Source organism: Physeter macrocephalus, chromosome 7 (genome assembly GCF_002837175.3).
Source record: "Physeter macrocephalus isolate SW-GA chromosome 7, ASM283717v5, whole genome shotgun sequence".
Lineage (NCBI taxonomy): Eukaryota > Metazoa > Chordata > Mammalia > Artiodactyla > Physeteridae > Physeter > Physeter macrocephalus.
In genome coordinates, this window is record NC_041220.1 from 129,237,623 (window position 1) to 129,247,083 (window position 9,461).

Sequence of the window (9,461 nt, forward strand, 5' to 3'; positions counted from 1 at the left end):
GATGAGAAGAGGCTAATTGGCTATATTACCAGTCATCATCTCTCCCTTAGGTGAAGAGAGATAGCTCTAAGGTGTGTTCTACATTTTCTCCCAGAATTGTTGAAAACAATAATCTGCTCAATAATATAATATTTATTAGCTTTTTTCCCCTTCCCTTTACGTCCCCATTCCCAAACTGGGATTTGGGAATCACTTCGCAAGTATAACACTTGTATTCAAATTTTTATCTCTGGGTCTGCTTTTGGGAAACATAATCTAACACATTGTAATATATCACAGTTTAAAGATTACTAATATTAACTAGATATTTTGTCAGTCATGGTTGTTAGATCCTAGTAAGATAAACCAACTCTGGCTGACTGAATTAGATAAGGAATTTATAAAATAGATACACCGTAGTTCACAGAATCTTTGGAGGAACTAGAGAAGAAAGATTTCAATTAAGCACTCAGGAACAATTCCCCAAAACTGAGCAGGTATAGCACTGATCTAGTGACAGAGCTGCTGAAAGTGCCACTAGACACTAGTTTACCTGCTCTTACTTCTGACCCCTACTTCAACCCTAAAAATTTAAATTGAACTGTAACTACTAATGCTGCTGATATAATTGCCACTTCTGTACTAAGGACAAAATCTGATTTACCCAAAACCTCCCTAGTGCTATGCAAGAAGAAGACGTGCTACTATTTGGTGCTTCTAGTGTCACTAGCTCCTGAGTCAAGTATGTAGTGAGTACATTTGATTGGCAAGACATACATATCATGTCTACTTTCTGGCTGCAAGAGCGGCTGTGAAAATGAGTGTCTGACATTCTCAACTTTTTAATAATAACAGGCAATTTCTACTTCCCACCAAAAGTCATAAGGTGGGGAATTCCTCAACTATGAAAAGGGTCCTGATACTGTTTGATCAAAAGGAATATTGATTGTTAATTAAAGTGAACATTACTTATCTGAAAGCACACATGAAAATTTCTGTCACATTTAAAATTATATAATTCTCTGAAACCAAACTCAAAGTTACCAGAAACAACAGGAAGTTTAATCATTTACTTGACCTGGTTAGGGCTGCATCACCTCCAAAAAAGTAAATAACACCAGTTTAATATATGGCAGAGCTGGTGGTCCTACCATGCTCCCTACTAAAATCTCTTGAATCTATGAAGTTAATCCAGGAAAAAAAACTTTCAGAGGGAATTAGACTGGGTTCACTTAACCTTCACCCTTGCACATACATAAACTTTAATTATTTGACCATTATGTTGACTGCTGTACTTTGATTAATATACAAATCCCTAGTTTGTTAAAAGGCAGAAATAATTAGAGCCAACAACAGATTCCATTGTGTGTATACTCAGAAAGACCATGCTTCTAGAAACCACAGAGAATTCTCATAGATTTTTTCCAGGAACAGATTCCCAATAGGCCATATTTAAGGAAGCTTGGGAATAGTCAGTCAGCAGTTTCTGACCTAAGTCTAGACTAAACTGATGTTGTGTAAAATTGAGACTTATATTCCATAAGAATCTTCAAAAAGAACACAGTTATTTTATCGGCTAGTAATTTCCTCTTTCTTTAGATTGAATACTGGGAGCTCTGTGGCACCCAATTATAATCCCTTATTTTCCTTCCAAACCTGAGGTTTCTTTTTTTCTTTAGTATGAGTAAAAGACAATGATGTTATTACTCACAAAGTTTTGCAAATCAATAAGAAATCCTTTGATTTCAATTATTTCTCACTTTTTTTTTTTTTGCGGTACGCGGGCCTCTCACTGTTGTGGCCTCTCCCTCTGCGGAGCACAGGCTCTGGACGCGCAGGCTCAGCGGCCATGGCTCACGGGCCCAGCCGCTCCGTGGCATGTGGGATCTTCCCGGACCGGGGCACGAACCCGCGACCCCTGCATCGGCAGGCGGACTCTCAACCACTGCGCCACCAGGGAAGCCCACTTTTTTTGATATACTATTTTATATGGCATATTGTATAGAATTATCTCCCTGGAAAGGCTCACTAGTGCTGGTAAGAGATCCAGCAGGCATATGTCCTAGGCTTTGTATGCCCCAATAGCTGGTCACATTGAAAAATTGCCTTTCGTTTCTTCCTTTATGGTGGTAGCTCTTGGTGAAAAGGAGAGACATTTGCAGTCCCTGCTCACAATCCCCTCATTCCACAAGTAGCAAGTGCACTTGTTACTGGACCAGTTAGGTTAGGGTGGAGCTCCTGCTATTCTCAAGAAATTACCATATAACTGCTCTATTTTACCTTCAAATCTTATATTTTTTTCCCCAAAAACTTTTGAGGGCTATCACAAGTCCTTATATCCTGATGCCTTTTCTAAGGTGTCAATTTCCTTTCACCTCCCCACCTTTGCCGGTGGCTAGCTCCTCCTCTCTTCAAGAGAGCACTGACATACCATCACATTCTAAAAGGGGAAAAGATTACCCTTACCCCATTTCTTAACCTGGTGCTTAAGTAAAAGCCATAAAAACTGGCCTAAATAGAAATCTTCATGAAACTCTATTGAGGGAATCACATCACGGTGATAATTAATTTCATATGTCATCTTGACTAAATCATGGGATGCCCAGATATCTGTTTGAACATATACTTGTGTATATCTGTGATGATGTTTCCAGAAGAGATTAGCATTTGAATTGGCGGGCTGAGCAAAGCAGATGGCCCTCCCCAATGTGAGTAGACATCATTCAACCAGTTGAGGGTCCAAACGGAACAAAAAGGGAGAGGACTGCTTGAGCTGGACACTGGTCTTCTCCTGCCCTTAGACTGGGACTTATGCTGTTTGTGTTTCTGGTTCTCAAGCCTTTGAACTCGGACTGGAATTTACACCTCCATCTTTCCCGGGCCTCCAATACAAATGAAAGATCTTGGGACTTCTCAGCTTCCATAATTATGTGAGCCAATTCCTTATAATCAATCAATCAATCAATCTCTCTCTCTCTCTCTCTCTCTCTCTGTTTTGTTTTTCTGGAGAATACTGACTAAAAGAATCACTTGTAGAGTACAGCTGACTTAAGACCTATAAGCATATAATATTATTACCTACATGTAACAGATTACTTTGTAGTTTCCTAGAGGCCCCCAAGCCATACTCATCATAACAACAACTTAGAAAGAATCTCCTTTGCTTGGAGACCATTGTTTCAGCTGTAGCTACAGTTGTAATCAGTATGCAAATCAGGCACTACAGGATGTTATCAGCTCTCAAAATCAAAGAAATTAGATGCCTTTGAAATTTTTAGTAACTCTGATGCTGGACTTATTTTCTCACAAACATTGTTATCTACAGCAGTAAATTAACAGAAAATTATTATTATGAAAATCTTCTTTGAACTAACTTATTTAACTGAGTCTCCTACTTTTCTTTACTGAAAGAAGTCTGGTATGAGAAACAAAAGATATTCATATAATTCATGTTCATTGCCTCTTCTTCCTACATTAAGTAACCCTCAAATCATGAGAAAGCTATTTTGTGTCTCTTCTTTTAGCTTATTAGTAGAGGAATATTTGAAGTACACACAGGTTTTTGAAGTTAGTCTCTAGGTAAATATTCAAAGGCAACTGCTGGCTTTTCTATTTGATTTCTGGCCAGATTTTATTACAAAATCTAAATGAACAACTTCTTGCTATTCTGCAAATATACATCATAGTTTCCTGTCTTTATGCACTCATTCACACCATTTTCTTTACTCATCATTCCCATTATCTTCTCTGCCTGTGCTATTTTCAAGCCATCTCAAACCTTTTCTGCTCCAAGATATTTCTCTTCGTTCTCTCAACCAAAGCGAACTTTCCTCTTTTAATCATCATGATACTGCATCAACTTAGCACATTCTACTTTGAATTATAGCTGTTTCATGCTTGTCATAGCCTCATTGCTAATCTGTAGGCTACCTGAGGCCTGACTCTTTGAGTTTATCTGAGCAGCATATGTCTATTGAACCACACGTTCAAAAAGTATTTGTTGAACTGATTTGGATTGTATGAATTCTAAATCAGATAACTTAAAACAATATTTACATGTCTTAAAAAAGAAATCCCACCTTCACTATGGGGTAGTGAAAAAAACATACTTTGGAGTAAGGCACATAAGATTGAAATTTTGGCTCTATAACTAACCACCTGTGTGATAAAAGACGAATTATTAAATTTCTCTAAGCTTCAGTTTCCTAATGTGTAAAATGTAAGTGGTAATACCTGCTTTTCAGAACTCTTACCCCTGTTAGGTGCTAGTATGAGATAGTATGTGTCAATCACCTGTCATTTGGAGAACAAAGTTCAGAAATTAGAACTATTATATACACCAATGTAAATGAAATCCAAAATAGGTATAAGTCCAGTTCAGCTATTCTCTGTATGATTAGAAAAGTGGAAAAACTGAAAGTAAAGTCAGTTATTTGATCCTTCAGCATGCATTACAGTATTTTTGTTTGAAAGCTATACAGTAATAAACATGGCATTAAGCACATTAAAATCAATACAAAGGGGAACTAGTTCATTAACTATTAGGTTAAAATAGTTAATGAACTAGTTCCCCTTTGTATTGATTTTAATGTGCTTAATGCCTTGAAATACAGGCATTTGTATTGTTCTTTAAGGCAAATGCATAGTCATTAAAGCAATACATCTACCTTTATTTTGTATGCCAAAGAGGATTAATGAAAGCCATAAAGCTGAAGAGAAACAAAAATTCTGCAAAACAACAAGTACTGCTAGGATTATTTTTTCTTTACTCAGTTATTTCTACGGTTTTGGAAGAGAAACACATTTGAATGTTACATTGCCTTCAGAGAGGAAAACGGCTGTTATACAGAGAGAAAGTCAAGTGAAGTAGCCTAACAATGCTGGAGGAGAGTTAAAATTTTAAAGCATTCCTGGTACTCACGATTGATTCTGCTGTTCTCAGAAGGGTCCAAATGGGGTGATTTGGTTAGGCACCTGAAGAAGAGTGGAGACTACCTCTGTGAGCTCAAGAAATATTTTATTTTATTTTATTTTTTTAGTAATCTATTTCCTAGAGCCCCAAAGTTTATCTGACTGGTAGTAGGGACTTCAATTTTTTTTTTTTTTGGCCACACTACGTGGCATGCAGGATCCTAGTTCCCTGACCAGGGAGTGAATCTGCACCCCCTGCAGTGAAGCGTGTGGAGTCTTAACTACTGGCCCACCAGGGAAGTCCCTTATTTTTTTTTTTTTTTTAGGAACTTAAGAAATATTTGTTGTGTGGATGAAAAATGTTGCCTACTGTAACTGCAAACAAACGATGCTGTGGCCATCCAGCCATCAGCCACTACCAGGCTCTAATGGTGAGCCCGGAATGAGCTCAGGTTGGAGACAAAAGGGCTGCCATCCAACAAGCCCTCAGCCACTGCAGCCACCCCCAACGGTGCGCCCTGAGGGGTCTCAGGATGGAGAAGAACTGGATCCTGGCCTTAGATAGCCAACGTGTGCATCAAAGGAATGATTTCAGTGAGCCCAGACTCTTGCATCTTCCTATACTTAGAAAAGCAAGAGCTAACTTAAAAAACTTGAGACACCTGGTTTTCTTTTATTAACAGTAATCTTTTATGTTCTGATTACCTGGCTTTTGTTGCAAAACTCCTCTCTTACCTTTCCGGAGCTGTCCCTCAGAGCTTTATGGGAGGCTGTCTTCTGGGCTTAAGTCCTCCGAAAATTCGCCAAATAAAACATAATTCTCAACTTTCAAGTTGTACCTTTTTTTTCAGTCAATAGTTGAATGGCTTGTTGAACAAATATTTGAAATATAAACAATACTTATAAAACTAAAAGTTACTTTGATTAAAATAACAGGTAGCTATATATATTTAGTCTAGTATTTTGCAAGGTATTAATAAAAATAAAAAAACAAAGAGTTGGTTTGGGGCTGTGGACTGGGGGGCGACCTGCGCACCGGCGGACTCCTCCGCCCTCACGACGGCTTCTCTAGCTCAGCGGCCCCACACGGAGGCTCCTCCCTGAGCCCGTCAGGAACTCGGCCCCGCCCACTCCCCTGGTGCCGGCCCAAGGAGGCCAACTCGGCCACGGTGCCCTCCCAGGAGGGGCCTGCCACCGCGCGGGGGACAAGCGAGGCGCAGCCTGCAGGGCCCCTGCGCCCGCGGAGGTGGCCCTCCTGCCCGGCTCTGGACCCTCGGAGGGCCCCGAGGCGGCGGCGGCCGAGAACGTGGAGGTAGAGCTGGCGGGCCGCTTGGCGCCCAGTTCCCTGAGACACGTGAGGCCCCTGAGGGTGGCTCGGCGTCCAGAACGCCTGCGGGGCGCTCTTCACGTCCATGATGAAGACCTTCGGGTCCAAGGAGTATGACAAGATGGTTCTCAAGACAGCGTGGGTAAGTTCTCCCTCCATGGGGATGATACCCTTGTGCTGCCCATTAGCGTCTTCACAGGCAAGTTTGGTTGTCAGAAAACAGCCATGGCGGGTGCTGTTGGATTCATGCCCCGTTCTTTTTTTTTGCGGTACTCGGGCCTCTCACTGCTGTGGCCTCTCCCGTTGTGGAGTACAGGCTCCGGACGCGCAGGCTCAGCGGCCATGGCTCACGGGCCCAGCCGCTCCGCGGTACGTGGGATCCTCCCGGACCGGGGCACAAACCCTTGTCCCCTGCATCGGCAGGCGGACTCTCAACCACTGTGCCACCAGGGAAGCCCCCATGCCCCGTTCTTTTGTAAGCTCCACGGAGCCTCTGTACCTTACCTAGAGAATCATGTTTGCCTGTGGCTGCTCCTTTGCCTACCAGCCTTCATGGGTCATTTGGGGATGCCATTTCAAGAAGTGCCTTGGACTGGTGAATGGCATTGTCACCGCTGGCAACAGTATCTTCACAATTTTGCTGCCTTTCCTTCTAAGGATTCTGACTGACAGCGGGGGCCTCTTTTACACACTAAAGGGTCCTCCGTATCTTCATGTTTGTACTCTTTCTGGCTGGTAAGTAAGATCTACCCCTTGCCTCCCATGCCAAAGATAAAGATGGTGGAACCAAAGGAGGCAACAGATTCTCCCTCTTTTCCAGGAGAAAGTTCAGTCCTCCCCCAATTTTTTTCAATTTTGCCGTCTTCAGTGTGACAGCCTATGCAGTGTGGACAGTTGGAATACCACTTTCACTTTTTGGATACTTTGTGCCTTAGGTTCACTTGAGTCTGCTGTTCTTTGATGGGGTCACCTCAGGGGTGGAGTGCTGCTTATTATCAGCCACTCTGGGCCAAGACCAAAGTCTTCTTTGCCTTGTAAGTTTCCCCTCTGTTCCCTCAGAACTAGAACAGAGGCAGTGTTGGACCATTGCCCCCACTCGAGCATACTGCACAGCCACAGACAGGACTCTGGAGGGAATGGGCTAATGTGAATGAGAGGACATCACATAACCTTTTTTCCAGCTTCTATATCTCCTCCTTTGGTCTCTAGTGCAGTGTGAATATGAGAAAATTGAATTGCTTTTCATAACCTGTGACAAGTAGAACATATACATAGTTTTTTTTGTTTGTTTGTTTATTTTGGCTGTGCCAGGTCTTAGTTGCAGCACACGGGATCTTCGTTGGGGGATGTTTAGTTGCAGCATGCGGGCTGGACTCTTAGTTGTGGTGGGTGAGCTTCTTAGTTGCAGCATGCATGTTGGATCTAGTTCCCTGACCAGGGATCGAACTCGGGCCCCCTGCGTTGGGAGCCTGGAGTCTTACACACTGGACCACCAGGGAAGTCCCCAGAACATATACATAGTTTTATGTTCAATTTTGTTTCCTACAATAAACATTAAGCATAGCAGAAGAAAACATGACAAATGTATAAATTTATAGCAAGAGTTATCTTGTATTTGATTAACAGCATAAGTACTATTATAGGAAAAGGAAAAAAGCAAATTGTTTGAATTTTAGAGTTACATATAAACTCTCCGAGGTCTCTGATGGATCATTAGTGTCCTGAAAAAGCCATAAAGAGTTAGTGTATTGGAAATCTGTTCCTTCTCTCTTGTTTTTTTTTTTCATTCCAGCTATATCTGTAATGTTTTTCTTTCTTACATTTTTTTAAATTGAAGTATAGTTGATTTACAATATTGTATTAATTTCAGGTGTACAACATAGTGATTCAATATTTTTATAAATTATATTCCATTTAAAGTTATTGTAGAATATTGGCTATATTCCCTGTGCTATGCAGTTTATCATTGTCACCTATTTATTTAATAAATTACAGTTTGTGCCTCTTGATGCCCTTCCCCCTGTCTTGCCCCTCTTCCTCCTCTCTCCCCACTCATGCGTGACCACTGGTTAGTTCTCTATATCTGTCTTTCTCTCTTGTTAATGTGTAAATTTCACCAGGTTTTAAAATTTTATTTTGTTTTTAAATGTCTCAGTTTTTATTTGTTAAAATATAATATACTTTTGAATGATCTCAAAATTCAACTGTAGGGGGACATTCAAGATGGTGGAGGAGTAAGATGTGGAGATCACCTTCCTCCTCACAAATACATCAAAAATGCATCTACATGTGGAACAACTCCTACAGAACACCTACTGAACACTAACAGAAGACCTCAGACTTCCCAAAAGGCAAGAAAATCCCCACGTACCTGGGTAGGGAAAAGAAAAAGGAAAAACACAGCCAAACGAATAGGGATGGGACCTGCACCTCTGGGAGGGAGCTGTGAAGGAGGAAAAGTTTTCACACACTAGGAAGCCCCTTCACTGGTGGAGACAGAGGGTGGGAGTGGGGAAAGCTTCAGAGCCACGGAGGAGAGCGCAGCAACAGGGGTACAGATGGCAAAGCGGAGAGATTCCTGCACAGAGGATTGGTGCCGACCAGCACTCACCAGCCCGAGAGGCTTGTCTGCTCATCCGCCGGGGCGGGCGGGGCTGGGAGCTGAGCCTCAGGCTTCAGAGGTCGGATCCCAGGGAGAGGACTGGAGTTGGCTTCGTGAACACAGCCTGAAGGGGCTAGTGCGCCACACCTGGCTGGGAGGGAGTCCGGGAAAAGGTCTGGAGCTGCTGAAGAGGCAAGGGACCATTGTTTCCGGGTGCGTGAGGAGAGGGAATTCAGAGCGCCGCTTAAAGGAGCTCCAGAGACGGGCGCGAGCTGCGGCTATCAGCGCGGACCCCAGAGACGGCATGAGACGCTAAGGCTGCTGCTGCAGCCACCAAGAAGCCTGTGCGCAAGCACAGGTCACTATCCACACCTCCCCTTCCGGGAGCCTGGCCAGCCCGCCACTGCCAGGGTCCCGTGATCCAGGGACAACTTACCCGGGAGAACACACGGCGCACCTCAGGCTGGTGCAATGTCACGCCGGCCTCTGCCGCCGCAGGCTCGCCCCACCTCCGTACCCCTCCCTCTCCCCACGGCCTGAGTGAGCCAGAGCCCCCAGCCAGAGCCAGAGCTCCTTTATCCCTGTCCTGTCTGAGCGAAGAACAGACGCCCTCAGGCGACCTACACGCAGAGGCGGGGCCAA

General features: G+C 43.1%; 1 pseudogene; it reads left to right on the forward strand.

Moving 5' to 3' along the window:
* Nucleotides 1–5,423: 5,423 nt before the first annotated feature.
* LOC102989441 (monocarboxylate transporter 10-like) lies at nucleotides 5,424–7,362 on the forward strand (annotated as a pseudogene).
* Nucleotides 7,363–9,461: the final 2,099 nt, after the last annotated feature.